The sequence below is a fragment of the Petromyzon marinus genome, unplaced genomic scaffold (genome assembly GCF_048934315.1).
Source record: "Petromyzon marinus isolate PM22_M1 ecotype Great Lakes invasive population unplaced genomic scaffold, UKy_Petmar_22M1.pri1.0 PM_Scaffold_90, whole genome shotgun sequence".
Lineage (NCBI taxonomy): Eukaryota > Metazoa > Chordata > Hyperoartia > Petromyzontiformes > Petromyzontidae > Petromyzon > Petromyzon marinus.
In genome coordinates, this window is record NW_027423700.1 from 49686 (window position 1) to 72470 (window position 22785).

A 22785-nucleotide genomic window follows, 5' to 3' on the forward strand; every position below is an offset into this window, starting at 1 on the left:
GGGGGGGGGGCAGAGCTTTGTGACGTCATATTTGAGGGGGGGGGTCTGACTTTTTGTGACGCCGAGTGACGAGAGGTCAAAAATTGCGTGACGTCATTTATGGACGGCCCCTCAAGTGAATGGCAAAATTGGTTTCGATTTACGTTGTTTCACTTACCGTCGTGTTTTTCAATGTACTAAATCGAGAACTTCAGTGCTTGGGGGATTTTGGAGCTGGCTCACCGCCTGGGCTGCTGCTGCCTTCCCACTCGGCTGTGGTTGCTCGAACCTCCGAGTCGTTCATAGCTCGTGGCTTCTAATATCGGAAGGAAGCGGTGATCGTCTTTGTTCGATGGCCAAGAGCTGCTGCTGCGAGGATGACCGGAGTTTGCGTGATGATCGTTTATGCTCCTGGACACGAGATCAGCAAGGTGTGATGTTTCATTTGTGGGAGTTGCACCGCCTGTACGCGATCAACCGTCGACGCGCCCACCCGGGCCCCACGTTTGCCGTGTGGCACCATGAGGGCCTCCCCGACGGCCAGGGCCTCCGCACGGTCGGAGTGGGCAGAGGCCGGCGTTCGACTGGTAGTTTGAAAAAAACACGGACAAACATTCGAGCTCACACTTTTGCTTTGGCAACAATTTTCGTTAATTGGGCTCCGAGCGGCTCAACAAGCCTGGAAGCCGGCGCATTTAATCACCTCCGAGATCGAAATGTGGCAAATCGCATGCTAATCAGGAGCAAGTTGGCCCAGGGATTGAGAATCAAATTTGCATGTGAAACGGCGGTGCAGGACTCGATTCGAAGGTGAGTGAATACTGCGCAGTGGTGCATTGCAAGTGGACATTATTATCATCCAACAGCGACCAGCATGGTGAAGTATGGTCAAACTAAACCTGACATCCAACATCACGTGGCGAGATCTTCATCCAGCAGTGGAAAACGTAACTTAAAGTAACCAAAATAACAGAAGATGCATGGAAAATAAATCGGTTTAATTTTGTATATAAACGCGTATAACTCATGTGTACATGCTTGTAAATATACGATTCAGCTAAAAAATGTTAAACACATTTCAACAAAGTCGCAAAGACATCAACTCGCTTAAATCTTTACCACTACTCCAGGAGCTCAGAATTATTGCCCAAGTACTGTATATACGTGAGCAAAGTTACAACCATTTACGAAACAATTTGAAAACGTGTCAATATTTTATCAGAAATTATCTTTGCACGTCTAAAGGACAAGAGAAGCTGTGACGAAATGCGCATTTGTAAACGATTAAACCTTAAAATTTTCTGACACCGACATTTTTTCCAAAAACATTCCTTGTGTGATTGCACAGCGTCCGATGAGGGGTGGGGCAGCTGTGTAAAAAAACCTGAGGTGAAATTCTCCGTTAAACCGACGATTTAAACAGCAACAGCTCGGGGAATTTTATACTCTGTTCTAAGCAGCTGACCGATGCCCCTTCATACAGTAAATGGCATCCTCACAAGAATAAGTAACCTAACATCCCTTGCAGGGAATCCTCTCGCAATAAAAAAATCTTCCATTTGCCATCCATCACGAGACCCCTGCGGGTGTCACCGTGCACAATCATACTTCGAAGCTCTTGCTCGGATTCCCCAGAGCTTTGCCCTCCGAGTGGCCACCCTAATGGCCCACTCCGACAGGCCAAACCTGGCACAATTGTAGGTTTTCAACTATAATACACGTTTTATGGGTTAGATCGTTTAAATATATAAATGTGTTGTTAAACCCACCACCACCCGACAGTCAATTAGTAAGGTTTGTCACGTAAACAGAACATGTTAATTCGTTACTAGTACAGTCCACCAGTGTGTTGGAGAGCAAAGCCACACCATTTACAATCTAAGTACAACATTTCGCCAGCACTAACTAGCTTCATCAGGCGACAGCCATCACTTGTGAGCACTTCTTTCGCGAATTGGGAGGGGAATCAATGAATGCATATGACTATGGGTATCCATTGCCGATTGGGTTATTTATATGTTAATCAACACACATTATGCATGCGCATTAAGGAACGAGGATTCTCCACGAATCTGCCTGTCGCCTGATGAAGCTGGTTGTAATTACTGGTGAAACATTGTACTCAAATTGTAAATGTTGTGGCTTTGCTCTCCAAGACACCGGTGTGATGTTACTAGTAACGAATTGGCACGTTCTGTTAATGTGACAAACCTTTCGAATTGGCTGTGTCGGGTGGTGGCGGGTTTACCGACACATTTAAATATTTATTACACGATATAACCCAAAAAACCCGTGTTATGGATATTGGTCGCGAAAGCCTACGTGTTAAACTGGTTTTCAACTGTTAGATCAGTGGTAGCCGATATGTGAATCGCGATCCATGGGTGGATGATCGCAAAAGATTTTGATTGTGGATCTCGGGACAAATAGGAATAAACACCTCTAATATAAAGCAATTCTTGTTATAGCAGATGGCAAAACAAAATCCCCGACTAAGAATTAATGGATTAATAATATATATTTTAAACCAATAGATCGCACTAGCACTTGGCATGTCTACAGTGTTCTATTAGTCGGTTAAATCCATCCGGGTAACTGTTGGTCATATATTGCTGGTAGATCACGGAACATGTTGAGATATACCAGAATGGATCACAGTGCTTTGTGGGTTGGACACTGCTGTGTTAGTCAATAAACACCACCGATTCAGTAACCAATATTTTTGTGAAATCACCTCATCACAAGGGGGTCAGTGTCTTGGCTGGCAAAGAAGTGGGGCATAAGATATCCTAAACCTTTCATACATCTTGACGCGTATACACCTTCATTGGCTGATTGTACTGGTTGGCAAGGTAAAAATTCTAAATTAAAAAAAAAATTGCGCTACCATTTGAACCGCTGCGACAGGAGAACGAAGAACCGGTGACCTCTGGATTGCAAGTTCAGAGTGCAAACCGTCTGTTACTTCAGGGTAGCATTTCTCATAACCGCCACTGCTTTTTTTTCAATTGTTCACCTCTGCTTGCGAGCACAATGTACACTTAATTAACTCTGCAGATGTAAAACCCAGAGTGTGTGCCCACTCATGCACCTCCTCCGACATCTTGTTGACACCGCATCCACGATACACTAGTGCTGTCTGGGTTTGTTAGGCCGGGGAGAAGGCGAGCCCCATGGGGTGGACTCCGCAGGGTTGTAGCCTGGAATCTGTGACAGCGGACACACAAATGGCACAAACGTACAACAAAGATAGTCACCCAAATAAGCCTTTACCAGACTGTGCTGCTGTTAGGTGCATGGCCCACGAGGGGGTAAGTGGCCAACACCCCTCCCCAGTGCTGATGTTTACACACTGCACCAGGTACTCATTTAAGAAAGAGTTGACCTTGGGTAGGCAAAACAGCAGTTCAGATAATCCTCACTGGTGTTGGCGGTGAGTGGGAATTGGGTTGCCGGGTTCATAGCGCAGCGTGCTAACCACTACATCAATGCTCTCACACACACACATGCGAGTATTTCCAACACAAGTGATACGTTATTATTACACTTATTTACACTGAAAAACTTCGCCAAGTCTGAAGACTTTTGAGGAACAGGGGGAGAGAAGATGACAACTCCACACAGTAACACACTCTAGTTGGGAATCAAACCCAGTTTTCTTGCTGCAAGACGCAAGGGTTTACCAATGTGCCACCCTGCCGCCCATGGCGATACGTAAACTACCTTAATACCAGTTTCAACGCATGCTTATTTTTAGATATGGGAGGAAACCAGAGAACCCGGAGGAAACCCATGCAGAACAGACTCATGGAGTTTTGTTAAGAAATCTGATATCTACCAAGGCTCCCACACCCTGACTTAGCTTGGTATCTTGAGAACTCGCATTCATCAACAACTGCCCCTAACGATCATTTAAATAGGTCACGTTTCAGATAATGGCCCTTCTTGTGCAATGAACTAGGGCCATAATAAAATTCTATTTTATACAGCACCTTGCATATCGAAATATCTCAAAAAAGCACTGGACATTAAAAAACTACCCAAGTATAGATACAAGCCAATAGAAATAAAGTAAAAGCCGATAATAACAATAATGACAGTGATACTGACACTTTACACAGCATGCAAAATGCAATAAAAGCTAATCATAATGATTCCTCTCACAGTAATAACCAATCAGAATCCAGGAAAAGCCAATTAATAACGATGTTTTCAAGCTGGATTTAAACACACAGACAGTCACAACTGATATAGGTAGGGATAGTGTCCCATAGTCTTTGGATATACAGTCTGTTCTATAATACGGTAGTTGCGTACCTCAAGAACACCGCGTTTTGGAAAAATCGTGTTATAATAAATAATATATATTATATGGGGTAAAGTGCAGTCCGCAATAACGCGTGAGATGCGTAACACAGGCTGAACAAAGACTAAGGAACGTGGGTAGCATCTAGAAGCATCCAGCAGCATCCCGCATTGTGTGATGCTACGCCGAGGCAGCCGTTACGACCGCTTATTCCTACTCGCGCGACATAGTTCCATTCATTCAACCGAGTTATATCCAGTTCGGATCCGCGTTATACAAAAAATGCGTTCCTTCATACATTCGTCATCGCGTTATATCCAATTTGCCAGTTACAGGAGGTATAGGACAACAGACTGCAGCTCAAAATGCTAGCTATACATATATTTTTTCCATCCAAGACCGGAGTTTATATTTTATTCCTGTGTTATAAGGGTATTACGTTCAGGGGCTAAATGCCAATGGATGGGTCTGATAGCAACGGGAGAGCCTCAGGAGAGAGTTTGTGTCATCTTGCCACCCCCTCCATTGAAGGAGCGCAGACTACAGTGGTGTAAAATGTGGTCCATAGTTTGGGTTGCAAGGCCACAATCGTACAGTAGCTTGTTTTTAATGCACTGCTATGTATCTGTATGAGTCTCTATGAATCTCTAGGAATGATAATGGGTCTCTCTTTATCTCCTATGTATCTCTGTGTCTCTATGGGTTTACTATACGGTCCCACAGTTTGGGTTGCATGGCAACAAGCGCTATGCTGTGGCTTGTGTCATTAATTTTCGGCCCGCTGACGTTCCGATGCGGCGAGCGTTTGTTTTTTGTGCACTACTGCTGGCGCAGCAAGCAGCAACAGCAGCATGGTCACAATACAAATCGGTGGCATTCCGAGGTTGCGCGTCGCGCCGCACGGTGAGTACCTCCGGGCGGACGAGGTGCATGCGGATCCGCTGGTGCTGCAGGTTGGACGAATCCAGCGACACGCGCACGGACACGCGGTCGAACATGTTCAGCGCGATGCCCTCCACGCACAGCGTGGGGCCCTACACAAAACACAAAGACATATCTCCAATGTAGCCTTAACAGACTGTTGGGGCAAGTGCTGTTGGCGAGTAGCACAGATGAAGGCCGGCACGGCACACAAGGGGGTGGGTCGCCGGCGCCATGCCCGGCCGCCTTTGTCTCCCCAGTGGCGATGTTTACACACCGCACTAGGCATTCAATTGAGTTCCGAGTCAACCTAGGGGAGGCCCAGGACCGGTTCAGATAATCATCACTGGTGTTGACCGTGCGAAGGAATCGAACCCAAGTCGCCGGGATCGTAGCGCAGAGCGCTAACCGCTACACTACCGCTGACTGCTCTCTGCCAAGCGCCCTGCACACAAGCACGGATTGACGTAAACCCAACGTTATTATTCATACTATTACATGGGTCACTCAGAAAAGCCTCACTGATTCTCAAAACGTTTGCATTCAAGGTCACTGCTACGTCTTTGTAAAAGGAGGCGAACGATTGATATGTGCTCCCCAAATAAGTAATTTGCATGTAATTTGCCAACCTTGGACCATGATGCTGGCACACGAATTACGTTACAGGATCTTTTAACGTCCACTGTTAAAGCGGATAGCCTGTAAATATTTTACGCTTAATACACACCACAGTATTAACCGGAGTGGCCACCGAGTTTGAAACGCAAACCTCCACAACACACAGCGAATGCAATACCGCTTGGGCCACCTCACCGCGAGCTGAAAACCAGGCATGAGAAGCCGATGGCTGCAATGACCAAACCAACCAATGGATCGTGATGTGTGGGCCAGCCAAGGAATTTTAAAGCCTTATTTGGCCATCATTAAGGAGTAGGTTATATGGAGTGTACAATTGCAGTTAAGAACATACCTAAAATATGGCTGCAAATGTTGACCCTTTTGAGGTTCTGGTCCAAATTAGGCTGTGTGCATTATCCACGCAGAGTGACAATGTAATGCGGCATACAAGGCATGCTGGAAAGGACCAGATCCACTGGTCACAAATGTGCTTTTTGCCATCTAGAGATCACTTTTTGCATCAACTACTATTTCCCTCATTTGTTTTTATTCTACAAGTACTTTTCTGCCCTTCGAGTTTCTCATTGTTTACAGAAAGCATTAGATTTTCTCTATAATTCTTCCGGATCTGAGGGATTTTACTGTATTTTTAATGTGATGTCCTCTCCGAGACAATACGGGCTCAGTCATGGCAGTTATTTCCAAAGCATATTTAATTGTGACCGTTTTATATTTGAAACGCATATACATCATTTAATTCAGTTTCAGTTTATTTTGGTATAGCCCTGTGAGCCATCCGGCTCTAATGCATCCACCGGTGTAACTTCCTCTGTAATAGTCCACACTGCCAAATGGCAAAAAAACGGAGCTTCGTATCTCACTGCGTTCTTCCACCTTAAACCAAGTGTCTGTGTGTCTGATAGAAACCTAATCGTAGAGAGATGGTCAGGGGGCTTGGGTCCCAGTGCATTAAGCCAGTCCTGGGTTTAAATGCAGAATTCAGCCGTTCAGGAAATGCCAATGCCTCCCGGTTAAGTGAACACATGCCCTACCTCCTCGTCGAAGGTAACGTTGAGCTTGAGATCTTTGGAGTCAAAGAAAACCGTCCCCTCCAAGCCGTACTTGGGAATGAGCACCACCACGGCGTTCTTGCGCACAAACAGCACGAAGCCCTCTTCGCTCACCACTCCCTTGCTCTTGAAGAACAACTGAAACCACAACAACAACAGCCGTTAATCACCGCTACGTGGCCAAGAGCAGACACACGCGCATCACTTACCAAGCCCATAATTATTTAACAAAATTTAACGTATTTTTCTGCATCCCCCCGCTAATTTATTCCAGTTGTGCTATTGGCATCATGTCATGGGGATTATTTTGAGTTCAATCGTGAAGGTACAATGTCAATTGTATTGACTATAATCCTCCATCACCTGACAGAGCCAATCAAATAAAGTTGTCACATCATGGGCAAATGTGCCAAGTGACCAGGTTTTTCAGCAAACACAGAAGAATGCTGAAAAGCAATGTCAAGTGTAGCCAACCAGTACAGCCACGGCACCACCACACGTAAGCGTGCGAATAGAAAACAATTGATTCTTACTACACGCACAATACGATGCCTGCTTTCGTGACCTTAAAAATGGTTTTCAAGAGACGAATGGACGCATTATCAGGTGCCTAAGCACACGCCGTGCAAGCTCCACGTGGCCCACACTTCCGCCTCCCACCTGCGTGTGGAAAGCTACAGACGAGCGTTGGGCGTACTGCGCCATCTTGTGGCGGTAGTTGAGGTTGTTGCAGAGCCGCTGCTGCTTCTGCTTGTCGGTGAGCGCCGGGTACGTGGGGTCGGCGCCCACGCACACGGCCAGCAGCCGGTGCACAATCACATCCGAGTATCTGTAACGGTACAGGGAGACAACAACAATATTCACATTTGTTGTAGCCTCTATTTAATATGAAGATTAAATTTACAGTAGATACAGGCTGCGGTATGGCCACGAGATGCCAACGGAGCAGCGGTATTAATCCACCAAGCACCGCGATTCATTCTGGTGGATCTCAGCGGGTTTCACGATCCACCAGAAAGCTACGCAAACAATGACTCAGATGGATTTAACGCTGTGATAGAATACTGTACTCTGGACATACCACGTTCTAGCACCATCTGCTGGTGGAAATTATCTTTGTTAATGTATTAATTTAATTCTTTGTTGAGGATTTTTTATTTGTCAACAGATGTAGCGCAAATTGCTGCCTGCTCATATCTGTGTTCTTATTTAAGATCCACAACAAAATCGTTAGCGATCCATGGCAGAATTGCAATTCACTTTTGGCCACCGCTGCAACATGGCAATGGATTCTTGATTCTGCACGTGGAACACTGTCACCCTCCTTGTAGGCGTTGGTGTTCTCCGGATCCTCTAGTTTTTCTCCAACACAAGCCAAACAACCATTTAAGGAATTAGCCAAACTTCCCGTTTATAGGACCTTTTAGAAAAATAAGTCAGATTTGAATCTTTATCCTGGAGAAATCCGATTCGCGATAAAAGCTCTTTTTGACAGATGTCCAGTAGGTAGATGATAGGAGTGCTAAGAATAGGAAAGGTAAACAAATCACTAAAAGTAAATAATAGAAAAAAGATATACAAGTTGTATGTTGAACTTCATTTGCACCGTACGTAGCCAATCGTGCTAATCGGAGGTGTGCCATAATGACATGTTAACATTGCATAAGTACATCAATTAATAAATAAATTCCTAAACTTGGGAAAGGCAGCACAGTCCCAGACCACACCAAGACAACAACATAGTCCCCTCAATAATCGCGAAGGTCGATTTCACGCGTGTGCCTGACGCCAGAGCACGTCACCATCGAATGGGCGACGTGAAGTGGGTGTAGATGGCGGTGGCGAGACCGTAGTGGTGGGTGTCGGGCTCCATGCCGGAGCAGAAGTAGATGGCCTGCATCATGCAGCGCGTGGCCAGGATGCGCAGCAGAGTGTTGAGGTATGGTGGCGCTCCCGGCACCGCCGCCCGGTCCAGGGACTCGGCCAACGCCTTAGCCGAGTCCACCTGGATCTCGATGTTCTGCGCAAAAAAATCGGGCACACCGGTGTTTGTGAGGTGACTATCCCGCACGTGGCTTGTAGTTCAGTGCTGGGGAAGCAGCAAGGGTTGTGGTGTATTGGAAAGAAAACGTTATTCAGCGCACTTCCTGTAGGCATTCAGGTTTCCATAACCTGGCTTGCCAGGAGAAGGCAGTACAGCAAGTGGATTAATCTACATCTGGCACAGTGCCTGGCTGCCTTCCAGCGTTGTCTGTGGTTCGTCACACCTTTTGAGTTGTTCTGCCTCTAAGGGCGAGTGGAAACTATACGGCTACATCTCAAGATAAAGGTAAAAGGTGCAGCCCTGCAATTGCTCGCTCAGGCCAATACTGACATCGTTTCAAGACACCTCTGCTTCACAGTAGGGGGTAGCACATTCCCACCCATTTTGAGCATAATGTTCATCACAATAAGTCGACCTGATATTTCAACATTTCAGTGCTGGAATTTATCTAAAATTAAATACAGTACTACATTTATCGTGATGGTTTTTTGTTGCTTATTTCTGTGGAGTAGCTGGGAAACGAGCCGAGTCCTTCAACTCCCTACACTTGATAACACAGTGTGTTCAATGCAGCTGCTGGATTTTGAAGCCAGGGTCCAGCTGTAATCTCTGGGTCATAGGGTGACCCAGGTGACCCTTGCAAATGAGACTATTATGGTCTCTTGAGTTCTCACCCGGTTAAACCAAAAGACCTCAAACTAAAATTTGAGCCACCCGGCGACCTCTGAATTCCTTGTGAGGAGGATGATATTGAAGGAAGGTTAACAGCAATCTAGAGACAGTAGAACCCCTCTTAAAGACGGTAATTGGTTCCATGAACACGAGCATTAAAGGATTTGGTCATTAAGCGAGTATAGGAAATACGTGTTAAAAGCTTAATTCGTTCCGATAGCATCGAAAGTTTCCCTTGTTCACCCAAAAAACGTACTTTATAATATTTAAACAATGGATATTAATACATAAAGATACTAACATTATAAACACATCATATTAAAATAAACACTGTTAATAAATGCATTAATTCATTTTGATTTAAAGCTTTCGTGACTGCAGGGATTCATATTCTTGGTTCTTTCGGTAGATTCACGTAGAAGGGAAACAACAAAATAATAAAAATATAAAACAATAAAATTCTCACGACGTTTCGACTGCAACATAAGCAATCATCATCAGGTGTGAAAACCACAACAAGAAAATGTGAAAAAAGTGGCGGTTATTTTAACGTTAGCACCACGGAGAGAGATTTGACAAACCATTTCGGGTCTTAATTGATTGATCATGCTTAAGGTGGCTTTCAGAACGCATCCATTATGTTTCGTCTCCCCCCTCCTCTTTTCCGAACATAGATGGACTCGAACATCTGAACAAACTGTCAAATCTCTCTCCGTGGTGCTAACGTTAAAAATAACTGCTACTTACTTTCAAATTTTCTTGTTGTGGTTTTCACACCTGATGATGATTGCTTGTGTTGCAGTCGAAACGTCGTGAGAATTTTCTCGTTTTATATTTTTATTATTTCATTGTTTCCCTTCTACGTGGCATTAATTCATATTTACTGTACCTACAACAGCCCGTCGTTAACAGAGAAATGGTCGGTTAAGCCTACACATTGAGCTCTATGGAGGCCCGTTGTTAAGCGATTAGTTAACAAGGGTGGTCGTTAAAAGATGTTCTAACTCTACCTTTGATTTCGCCGCCTTCACCAAGATGTCGTAGTTGGAAGGCGGAGGCGCCGGGTGGCGTCGGAGCAGCGCACACTCGGGGAATTCGTCTACGATGCGCTCCGCCACGGAGATGTTGGCGAGCAACATGAACTCCTCCACCATCGAGTTGGTCTCCCTGTGTACACACACCAGTTTCTGCCACCACAACACATCAATCACAAGGATCAAGAATCTTTATCTGAGATTATTTTGCTGATAATACATTTCCCACGTGATAAGCCACTTTGTTCAGCTATCATTTGTGGTCAGGGTTTTACTTGGTAAGATAAAAAATAGTTTAGTTTTATTTGTATATTTGTTTAAGTTATTTGTTTACCTTTCCAATACTTTGCAATCCTAACGTGTGCTTGTATTGTTTGTTGTTGTAACGTTGTGACCTGCCCCAACTGGACATCTGTGAAAAAAAGAGCTTTATAGCTCATTGGATTCTTCCAGTAGAAATATATATTTTGATTCTGATAGAGAGATCTGCACAACAGTCGTATTGCAGTCATGGGAGGTGTCTTGTTGACGAGACTCACTTGAGTTCCTTGGTCTGCAGGTCGATCGGGTCGTAGGTTTCGCTGTCCATGTGGAATCGGACCTCAGGGGATGCCAGAGTCAATGCGCTACGGGTGGAGAAGGGACATGAGCGATTATCATGTCCAGCCAAAACAACACAGAATCTTAATATAAGACACTTCACAAACTCAGATATTTGAGTTGAACATGCACAGCTCGTTAAGTCAATCCACTGCTGGATGAGGGCCGCCCCATGTCATGCGGGTCGTGGGGTGGTTTTACCGTACTTAACCGTGGTGGTCAGTACGCGTTGGCAAAGGTGGGGGAGCACAGACATGGGAGCATTAAGTAGAGTAAAACATTTTATGTCACTGCATTGTCCTCTATTGCCCACAATGTAGCCCCGCAGCAGCCTGTAACACTCCAATCTAGAAGGATGTTATTAACCAGGTAAAACCTTAACTTCTTTATTGTTGCCTTCATTTCCCTATCTCCAGCTTCTTCAGCCTCCCACTCCCAGCCCCACTCACTTCCCCCCCCCCCCGGCATTTTGCCGTGCTCGCTCCTTTAATCCCTCTAGAAGCACCCCACTTCCCCTACCCCACACCCCCCCCCTCTCTATCTCTCCCCCCTTGCTCCCCCCCACTCTCTTACCTATATAGCCTCTTGTTACAACAGCCCTTTTTTGCCCACTTCAGCAATTGTTTCTGGCTGTGGTTGTCCCACCTGAAGGACGCTTTTGTTGCACCCGAAACGTCGTGATTTAATTTAGTTGTGATTGTATAGTTTTACCTACGTGACTTTACCGAAAAAAAACCAGAGTATGAATCCTGTGACACTTGTTTGTGCATGATATTCACCCAAGCCTCATGCATCATGGGGTCAAAAAAGCAACAGGTGCAGCCTTGCAATTGCTTGCTCAAGCCACTGCTGGAAGAAGGGGGCTCCCATAAGAGGGGGCCCCTCTAGAGATACACCTTTTTACAGTCCCTCTCAATGTATTTTAGCCTACTCTTCCACGCTGGCCGGATGTTTTAGAAGACACGGGAGTAACCACACTTTACCGCGCCACAGGCGACCTGCCGATCGACTAAATGTGGTGCACCCATTAATACTGCTCAGCGCTCCAGAGGCGGTGGAGGGGATGATGATCTTGACAATGAGTTACCCAACACACCTGAAGACGACCGTTTGAGTTATGGTCGAAACGTCGTGAGAATATTTTATTGTTTTATATATATTTTGTTATTTTGTTGTTTCTCTTCAACGTGACTTTACCGAAAAAACTAAGAATATCAATTACTGCAGTCACGAAAGCTTTAAATCAAAATGAGTTACCCGTTTTGAATGCGCCTCTGCTTGAGGATCTTGGCCAGGGAGTTGAGGCCACGCAAGCTGCTGGTGACCGGGTCCTTCCGCCCGGCGTCGTCCATCATTAGCTGAGCCTCTGCGTATGTCAGAGACGCCTGCGGGGATACGATGAACACACCACGGGTGAACCATGGGGTCCTCGCAATTACACAATGCCCACGCCTGATCCAAGCCCAAGCCAGAACTCAACAGATGTCTACGTGGCTCCCGATGACCACTGAGGGTTACGCTCACCCAAAGACAGTAAAATTTATATTTTTTGAATTCTAAAAGCTGGAATTTAACCAAATTTAGTGCAATGTAATTTGGTGGTCTTTCGTGCAGTGAGTTTAACACGTAGGCTTTCGTGACCAATATCATCCATAATACAGGTTTTTTGGGTTAGATTGTGTAAATACATAAATGTGTCGTTAAACCCGCCACCACCCGACACAGCCGACTAGTAAGGGTTGTCACATAAACAGAACGTGGCCAATTCGTCACTGGTACAACACACCGGTGTGCTGTACTCGTGACGAATTGGCATGTTCTGTTTACGTGACAACCCTTATTAGTTGGTTGTGTCGGGTGGGGGTGGGTTTAATGACACATTTACATATTTACACGATCTAACCTAAAAAAAAACCTGTGTTTTGTGCAGTGATTGTTGACTGGACAGAGACCATCAACTCACTACTTTCATGTCCTACCTCGCACCTCCGTTTAGCACAGTTGGCTACGTACGGTGCAAAAGAAGTTCAATATACATACTACCACTTGTGAACCCGGTTCATCTCGCTACACTTGTGAACCCAGAGGTGCAAGCTCAACGCTCTGACCTCTCAGCCATCCGGAAACCTCAACTGCACTAACATAGCAAGGCACCGATACAATACACGTGAAAGCAAACGAGAGTTTTACAAAAACTGAACGTCTGTGGGGGGGGGGGGGAATCACCTTGGAATTGATGATGCTCTTGGTAAAACGTGTGCTCACGATCTCAGCCTTTGGAGTCATCTCCCATATGCACGAGAACGCCAGCCTGCACGCGCACAGCACATGCACCGTCGCCATTCACCGTCGAGTGGCGGAGTCGTCGTCATTGGAGTGGTGCAGGGTGTTCACTCAGGAAAGCCTCGCAAAGTCTCGAGACTCTTTTTCAGGAGGGTCTTGCCAAGTTTTTGGTAGTCGAGTCATTCTTTCAGCAGCGGGATGTTTGGCCAAATACCGGTTTGGGTTGTTACAAATTACTCAACTGGAATATATATGTAGCAACCATTGTTCGACTGCAAAAGCTTTGCAGTACCCTCCCGAAGTTATGAGATTCAGTGAGGCTTTTCTTGGTTAAGGATCATAGTAGTAATAACACGTTTATGTTAGCGATGAGAGGAAACCTGATAACCTGGAGTCAACCCATGCTAAATAGGGGGAGAACATACAAAATCTACATGGAAAGGCAACCAAGTCGGGCATCAATCCTAGGCCATTCTTGCTGTGAGACACGTGTTACCATTGTGCCATCCTGGTTTGGCTGCTTATGTATGTACACATGCTTGTGTGGATCTGTACAATGACACTTTAACAGTTCCACGCATCATGGGATTACATGTGCACCTGGCAACAACGCACGTTAGCTGCTGAGTATGGGTTGCAATGTGCGCACTCGCGAGTTAACAGTTGTTGGTGCATCTCACCGGTCGACGTTGGATCTCAAGGAACACAGCTTTGAGCTCAATAACTCTGGCACCATATCAATCCTCTGCAGGCGCACAAACACATACACGCAACCACTTCTCTGTCAATAAACACAATCTGGCAAATACATATGCACCAACTCAACGAGTGTTTTGCAAGCAAACCCACACATGATTAAGTCACCTGCAGCTAACTGTTCAGCAAGGGGATGTTTTCACGAATGCCAGTTAAGATTGTATGGGTTTTATTTAGAGGAAATCTGATGAATCCAGGGGAAACCCATTCACTAACAGGGGGGAGAACAAACAAAACTTCAAGCAAAAAGGCACAAGAGTTGAGTAATCAAACCCAGCGTCTCTTTGCTGCAAGGCACGAGTGTTACCACTGCGCCGATAGCCTGCCGCTCATGATGTCACGGTACATCATATGATAAGAAATCCGCAAAAATCACCTCGTTTAAAACATCATGAGAGATATTTAGCATTGTTGTTGCACATTTTTTTATTCTAATTCATTTTTAAGTTATCGTTATTCATACGGGAAGTACTGAAAAGCACACAAAAAATGTGGTGAAAATGTCAAATACAATTACAAAGTTGTGGGGAAACTGGTACCGCGATGATCGTTACATCATAATATTTTACATCATGTCGTAAAGTTAAGAATGAAAGGATGAAATTGGCGGGTCGTAAAACACTTGATATTGTGGCAAGAAGAAATCCACATCGCACCTTCTCACACAGGTAAACTGTGGTACCACGCAGAGATGCCTCCTCATCCAAGGCATTCCCCGGCCGGATAAAGTAGCTCACATCGGCGATGTGTACCCCAACCTAGAACACACATTAATACACCGTCACCACCCTCACATGCATGGATGTGTAATGACAGGGTGATACCTGCCGGCCTGTAAGGGTAATTAAGGTTATAGCTGCATTACATAATGCCTTATTATGAAGGGGCGTATCTGGGGTAAAGGTCACGGGGGAGTCAGTCGAGAAGCTCCGGGAACCATCCCGAAGGGCCTAGAAGGTTCTAGAAAGGGGGCGTGGCCAGAGGTGGAGCTTGGCCACTCCAGGCAGATATAAAGAGCACCGAATCAGAACTTCGGGGCTGTTAGCGTGGGGTCTGGGTCCTGGTTGCGTCGCTACGGTCGTCATCTCTTCGTCTCCGACCACGTGGCTGGTTCTTCTGCAAGAGCAGCTCTGTCTCCGCCGCTACGCTCGTCAACCAGCCAGCGTAGCTACGCAGGACGCAGATGGGCTGCGTGTTTGTACAGCCTAGGTGTAGCCGCGTTACGAAGTGTATCGCCCTGTGTGCTTTTAATAAATAAGACGCTTGAAGATGGATTCTGGCTTAGTAACCATTGGAAAGATGTTTTAAACCATTACCGTTCTTAATTAATTGTATTTTACGATGACCTTCAGACCGCAGCTCTTTCGCTGGCATTGACTCTTAATACCTCTCACACCACGGTTAATGGTATGGTTTACAACATGGAGTATAACAGCGCCTCGCAGCTGTCTCTCTCCCCCTCCTCTGTTCCGACCATGGATGAACTCGTCCGTCTGAACGGGACCCGTAGATATCCGTGTTGCTAAAGTTGAAGGTAAGAATCCACCCATTTTTCGCCATATAGCATTGTGATATATAACGACTTATTGTTGGTAGCTTAGCTGATTGGAGAATATAGAGTTTATTGATAACATTGAGGTAATTTATATTTTAGTATTTTTTATTGGTTCACTATATAGTATTCATTATATATTGTATTGTATACCCAGTTACTGTGAATAGCTCAAATGTGTAGGCCTTAACTTCAACATAGCCATTTCTGTGACCAGTCACAAGCTAATCACTCAGTTACTTCAATGCTAAATTCGCCTAGTTATTTCAATGCTAAATTCTCCTGTTTGATTTGTACTAGGTGCCTCGGTGAATGTATATGCTCTGACTTTAACATAGCTATTTCTGTGACCAGTTACAAGCTAATCACTCAGCTATTTCAATGCTAAATTCTATGCTAATTCCTTTGTGAAGGGGTGCCTTTGCGGATGTGTATGCTTTAACTTTAACATAGCCTTTTCTGTGACTAGTCACAAGCTAATCACTCAGCCATTTCAATGCTAAATTATATGCTAATTCCTTTGTCAAGGCGCTTTGTTTCTTCTCACACAGCTTAAAGGTCGTGATCTCAGCGTGGCTTTCTCACTCCAGCGCTGTCCTCCAGACAGTCTCGTCCCCTTCACCTGATGAAGGCCGCTTGTGTTGTGGCCGAAACGTCGTGAGAATATTATTGTGTTATTTTATTTTATCAATTTATTATTTTATTCTCATTCTACGTGACTTTACCGAAAGAACCAAAGAAGATGAATCCTTGCAGTCACGAAAGCTTTAAATCGAAATAAGTCTTCTACTAGACGTCTGTCGGAAGTCGCTCACTCCACATGCATGCATAACCTCCACCATAGCCACTCCAACCAAAGCACAATAATGTGAAATGAAATGCACACCCATTACTACCTGGTGCATTCATTGTGAACCAGGCATTCGGCCAGTGACGTGGACACTTAGGCAAGTGGGGTCTTAGCCATGGCTTGGCTCAGGCTTGGCTCTCGCGCAACATGCATTGAGAGTATTTCTATTATTTTGGCTGCTATAAATGTCCAAATGATGGGCCACTTTGTTGAGCTATTCAGTTGTGGCCAGGTCACTAATCAAAAATAAATCAATACCTCAGTGGGCTTTGCCTGGTAAGATGGGGATGGTTTAGTTGTATTTGTTTGTGTTTGGGTTATTTATTTATCTTTCTTGTACTTTGCACTACTATTATGTTTTGTACTGTTTGTTGTTGTAAGGTTCTTACCCACCTCTACTGGACATGTGAAAACTAGCTTTATAGCTCATTGGATTCCTCCAGCATAAATATTCTGATTCTAATTCTCAATAAGCCACATCAAAGCAATGCTTAAAACCCGAGCTGCCTCTAAGCATGTTTCCAGCCCTGAGCCTCTGTGTCCCTTGTGCCTCCTCGTATATCTCTGCATGCTCCCATCCACGTTCAGAATATCCGTGAGCTGAGCCTGAGCCAAGGCACAGCTAAGCCACTCATACGTCTTTGGAGGCAACGGAGCAGATCAAGCCAGAACTGAGCCGTGTTGAAGTCAGTCCTGAGCCGAGCAGAGACCAAGAATACGGGCACTAAGGCAACAATGTTTGGAAACTTAATAACAGGAATATTGTCCACCCCTTTGTCAATCCACTGCAGGATGAGGGCTTCTCCATGCCGTAATGGGTCGCGATTGTCATTTGACCTTGCTTTATTACGATGGTCAATGCAGGTGGTGAAGGGGAGAACTTGGGCAGTTTTTTTAGATATCACTCTGTACCGGTGTTAGCCATGACTGGGAATCTAAACCAGCTTGACAGGATGAATGTGCAGTGCACTTATCATTGTGCCACTAAACTCCCCTTGTCACCTCCGCTAGCATTGACAAAACCATGAAAGGAATAGGCACGAATTACCGCGACCGTGACCACGATTACCACCACCAAATGAATACCTCGGTGTTCCCATTGTCGAGCGGTTTGCAGTGTAGGGCATCGTCGATGTCTGTGCAGCCTGGAGGATCCACACTGCAGATGGACAACGCACGGAGGTCCTCCCTGCCAGCCTGGTCCTTGTACGGGACACACACAGCACCAGGTTCAACAAAACGCTGCCTTACAACAAACAAAACACAGGGTGAGCCATACATGGGTAAACCAACTTCATTCTAATGGCGTTCCATCTTCTCAATAGGCGACTGAATATTTTCAAAGTACAGTCCGTTCTCCTATAACTCTGCGTGTTTTCATATCGTGAATTAGATATAATGCGATGAATGCATTAGGGAACACATTTTTTTCATAACATGGATGTGAATTGGATAAAAGGCGATCGAGTGAACAGAATTGCGTTGTGCGAGGCAGAATAAGCGGTTGTACGGTTGTCTCGGTGTAGCATCACACAAGGCGGGATGCTGCTGGATGCTTCTAGATGTTACTCACGTACCCGAAGTCTTTGTTAAGCCTGCATACGCATCTCACGTGTTATCGCGGACTGTGCTTTACCCTATATTATTAATTATGCGATTTTTCCACAATTCGGTGTTCTTCAGGAACGCAAGTACAGCGTTATAGGAAAAAAGTCTGTAGTCCCCTTGCTCCATTCATTTCTGTACTGGAACATCTCCACGGCCACTGCAGAGTCCTCCACATCCTGGCTCACCACTTTGATCCGCATCTCTCGAGGCCTGCCTCTTGGGTCTCCGCCCTGGTGCTTCCATAAGTCAGTCGCCTTCCTTCCTCCGATGTGAATTTCCTCTCTTCTTACGATGATGTGTCCGAGCCATCGACTTTCTTTCAGGTCGACGGCTTTTCTATATACGGTCTGCGGTAAAGGTGTAGAGCCCCGTGGCTTCTCGTTCATGACAGTGCAGCGGAAGGACCTCGACTGGAGGGAGAGCTCCAGAGAGGACCTCTAGAAGGTATTCTATGCAGGCCAAACATCTTGAAACTATTGAGGTTTGACAGCACGATGATGATGATGATGGGGGATGTTTTCGCATTTGTCTATTGTCAGGGGCCTATACATCGGGGGCCACACGTCATGGGCCACACCAAAGGCCACCCAGGAGCCACCAGTGGCCCGTGGGCCTTGCAATAAAGAACATTGAAGTAAAGAATTCTCACATGCACGACCAAACACACCAACACACCGCAGGCGTAAGAATTGAACTCAATCGATGAATTGACATATCGTCACACGTCTCATGCGTACCTCTGCTGTGATGCTGAACGTGGGAGGGGACAGGCATGCAAGTACGGCCTGGCTGAAGGGCTGGTGTGGCACGTCGTGCTCCAGCAGCAGCACCTCTGTCTCCGTCTCCTTATCCCCACATTCGCCCAGAGAGCGCGCAAAATGGCCCTGCACAAGCACACCGACGATTAGCACGGTTGTCTACGTATGGTACGGAAGAAGTTCAACATGCATATGCACATACGTGGCCAATCGTCACCGGTATCCCTTTTCCAATGATACATTGGAACCCAGACGGCGCAGATCTCTCGAGGTGTCTGTGGTCACCCACTGGCTTTTTGCCGTGTCGAACCGGAACCAAACCGTGATATGCTGGCCCCACAAGGCATCCAAATCTATCCGGGGGCCGAGCAGGGCCAGGGGCGGGGCTAGCGACACGTTAATTGTGTGACGGCAGTCAGTACACCACGGGGACGTGGCACCACAGCGTCATCTGCACGTGCCTAGACTTGTTCAAAGCATTGACCGTTCATGGCATGGATCCGCTTTTGCAGTGAATAAACAACCTGCAGCCTACTAAACCGTGCCAGCCATGGTGCCGCTCGGTTGTGCAGTGGCAAATAGGTATGAAAAGCACAACCACAATGCCAACCTTGTACCTAACGTTCATGATGTAGAATATTAACCGGCATCTGTTTAAACAAAGATACAACCCAAATAATCCATCTTAACAATATATTTAGCTTTTCCCCAATTTTTTTTCTCATTGTGTTAATGGTATCACACAAGACAAGCAATCTATACCACCCTTCGTGGTCAAGGACGACCCACAGGAGCACACATAACAGAGCTACTTCTAAGATCCAATGAAGTGAAATGCGGTCCAAATTGTAGGGGGGCAGTGCTTTTCCAACCACTCTGCCAATCAAAGTAATGTTCATCACATGGCAGTCAAAAGCAGTAGTTTTCTCAGAGATGGAAATTAAACAATCGAAGTGCACGACCAAATTTAATATCGTTTTTGGTGCAGTTATTGGTGACTGGGCTGAGACTATCAACTTACAACACCTTAATAACCTAGGTTGAATCACAGGTGAGTTTGCCATGCTTTCAAAAAAAAAATATCACAGTGGTGCCACTTCATCCACCCTGACTTCCAATTCACCGTGTCACCGTTCGTGTTTTGGGTTCGACGGCTGTATTGCATACAGAGCCGCGTGGCCGCGCGTCAAGTGACAGAAGGATGAGCCCGACGATGCCGACCACGGGACAGACGGGTGAGGTGTCACGGCGTCCGGGGCGTCACGGTGCAGTCGTACGTTCGGGTAGCGGGAGTGTCGCAGCCAGCCACCGATGGCCACCACGATGCGGTGGGCCTGCAGGGACGCTGCTTGTCTTGTCTCCACCCGCACTCGTGGCATGCGGCGGTCCGTGGGCGTGAACAGGTGGCGGGTGGCCTGCAACACGCCCAAAGAGCCCCCAGTAAGGCATTCAACAAACTGTTTGGGCAAGTGCCGTCAGCACACACCTATTCAAGCTGGTACGGCAAACGACGGGGTGGGTACGGCCAGCACCATGTCCGACCGCCTTTGTCTCCACAGCGCTGATGTTTACATGCCACATCAGAGACTCATTTATGGCCGAGTCGACCTAGGGAAGGGCCCAAGACAGGTTCAGACATTTGGCGCTGTTTATTGGTTATGAGCGATAAATATAATCCAACTCGGGTCCCAGGATTCGTAGCGCAGCGCGCTAACCGCTACATTACCGCTCCCCACACGTACACACACACATGCAGATCAGCCCACCTCCTTGATTGGGCTGGGCATGAGCATGCCGCACAGCGGCCTCGAGTTCCGCTTGATGATGCCGACCACTTTGCCAGTGGGCCGACGCATCTTCCCACTTTCGGCTTTCAGCTGGAGACCAAAACAAAGGACAAACATCGTGTTGCGTAATCTAAGCAAGAGCGACGACAGCAGCAGCAGCTGGGATAGCACCGGGAGATGACAACGCAAACTCAAATGAGCACTCACCATAGTAGCATCTCTCTCACACACTGAAATAATGAAATAACTATTTTTTTAACCAACTCACTGCATAACACAATACAATTTGGCTTGAAGGGGAAGGAGCAATCCAAAACAATAGCGCTTAACCTGCGGATGTGGTTTCATGCTGTGTCTCATCAATGTCAATAATGAGACTGACGCTTTGTTAAAATGACAAAAGATCACAGTGAGGAGTCCTCCGTAAATATTTATAAGTTAAAACAGTTCTGGCGATTGATAGAATCAACCGGAACACGCCCATCAGATACCACACGTTTAAAAAAAAACGCGTAAGCTTTTGTGACCAATATTATCTACAACAAAGGTTACCCTCCCATCTAATTCACAATTTGATGCTTAATCTCTCGATTCTTTATGATTTCACTGATTGACATTTTCTCTTACCTGCTTAGCACATCAGTCACCCTATATGTGTTTAATGTTTACGTAACGTTTTAATAAGTATAACTGTGCAATGATCAGCCTATAAATAATCTGCCCAAGACAACTTGCACTACATGCGATTTAATATCTAACACTTGTTTATGTTTGTGCAATATTGTCGACTTTTCATAAACCACAGTTGTTTTCGTGCCAATTTCAATTAACTTCATTGCTGTACTTTATTATGTTTTGCATTTTGTCACTGTGGTATGTATGCATGTAGAACTTATTTCGCACCGTACACAGCCAACCATGCTAATCGGAGGTGCGCGGAAAGGACAACAATCTAAATACAAAAAGCAGTTCTAAAGAAATTAGTTTTCAATATAGAGGCCACCCTGTGACCCAGGTCACTCTCGCAAATGATACGTGTCCTGATCTCTTGAGTTCTAATTAAGTTAATTAAAATAAACATTAAAAAGGAGCTCAGACCGTGGAAGCGCCACCGTGTTGAGCCTGGATATGCATAACAGGTGGTATAGGCTCTGCGCCAAAATGGCAGGCAGCAGAGCGCAGTACAGCAAAATGAACTGTTGTCCTGTCCTTCTATGCTCCTGATCTATGCCCCCCCCCGTTCACCAACCCGCATCGAAGTATGGTCAAATAACCCCTACGTACATACAAAAATAGTATGAAATGATTAGCACTCCTGACTTGATTTTGAAGTAATGTAATGTAAAGTCATTTAATAAATGCAAAATCAAGCTAACAGCATCTCTAATGTGGATTGTTGTCTGGTCACACGGTGTTCATTATGTTTAAGGTCTCTCTTGAAGTGGTTGAGTTTTTGTTGTTATTCTTTGTTTAAACTATATTAAAACTATAATCTTAGTTTTTTTTTTCGGTAAAGTCACGTTGAAGGGAAACAACAAAATTGTAAAATATATATAAAACAATAAAAAATTCTCACGACGTTTCGAACATAACTCAAACGGTCGTCTTCAGGTGTGTTGGTTTGCATAAATTTATTTTTAAACGGTGCATTTATAGTTAGACGTTAACAAAGTCGTAATTAATCGCAGTAACAGTTCTATTTCCGATAGTCTGAAATCCGTTTTAGCTAAAGGTCTAAACTTTGCAGTCACACCTAAACACATACCAGTTAATTATATAATTGCCCAAGTAGAAGTTGCTCTCAGGGGCCTGGGTCACATCGCTGCAGACGTAGCAAGATCTGAAATCGCTGCAACCCTCAAAAACGCTAAGATGCCAGCTAGCAACCTCAGCAAAGATGAGCGTTTTGAATTATATAAATTAAAAAAGAGGAATGATATTGTAGTC

At 45.5% G+C, this 22785-nt stretch overlaps 1 pseudogene; it reads right to left on the bottom strand.

Annotated features, from left to right (window-relative positions):
- Positions 1-958: 958 nt before the first annotated feature.
- On the bottom strand, positions 959-20923 carry LOC142923937 (exosome complex exonuclease RRP44-like; annotated as a pseudogene).
- Between the last annotated feature and the right edge of the window lie 1862 nt (positions 20924-22785).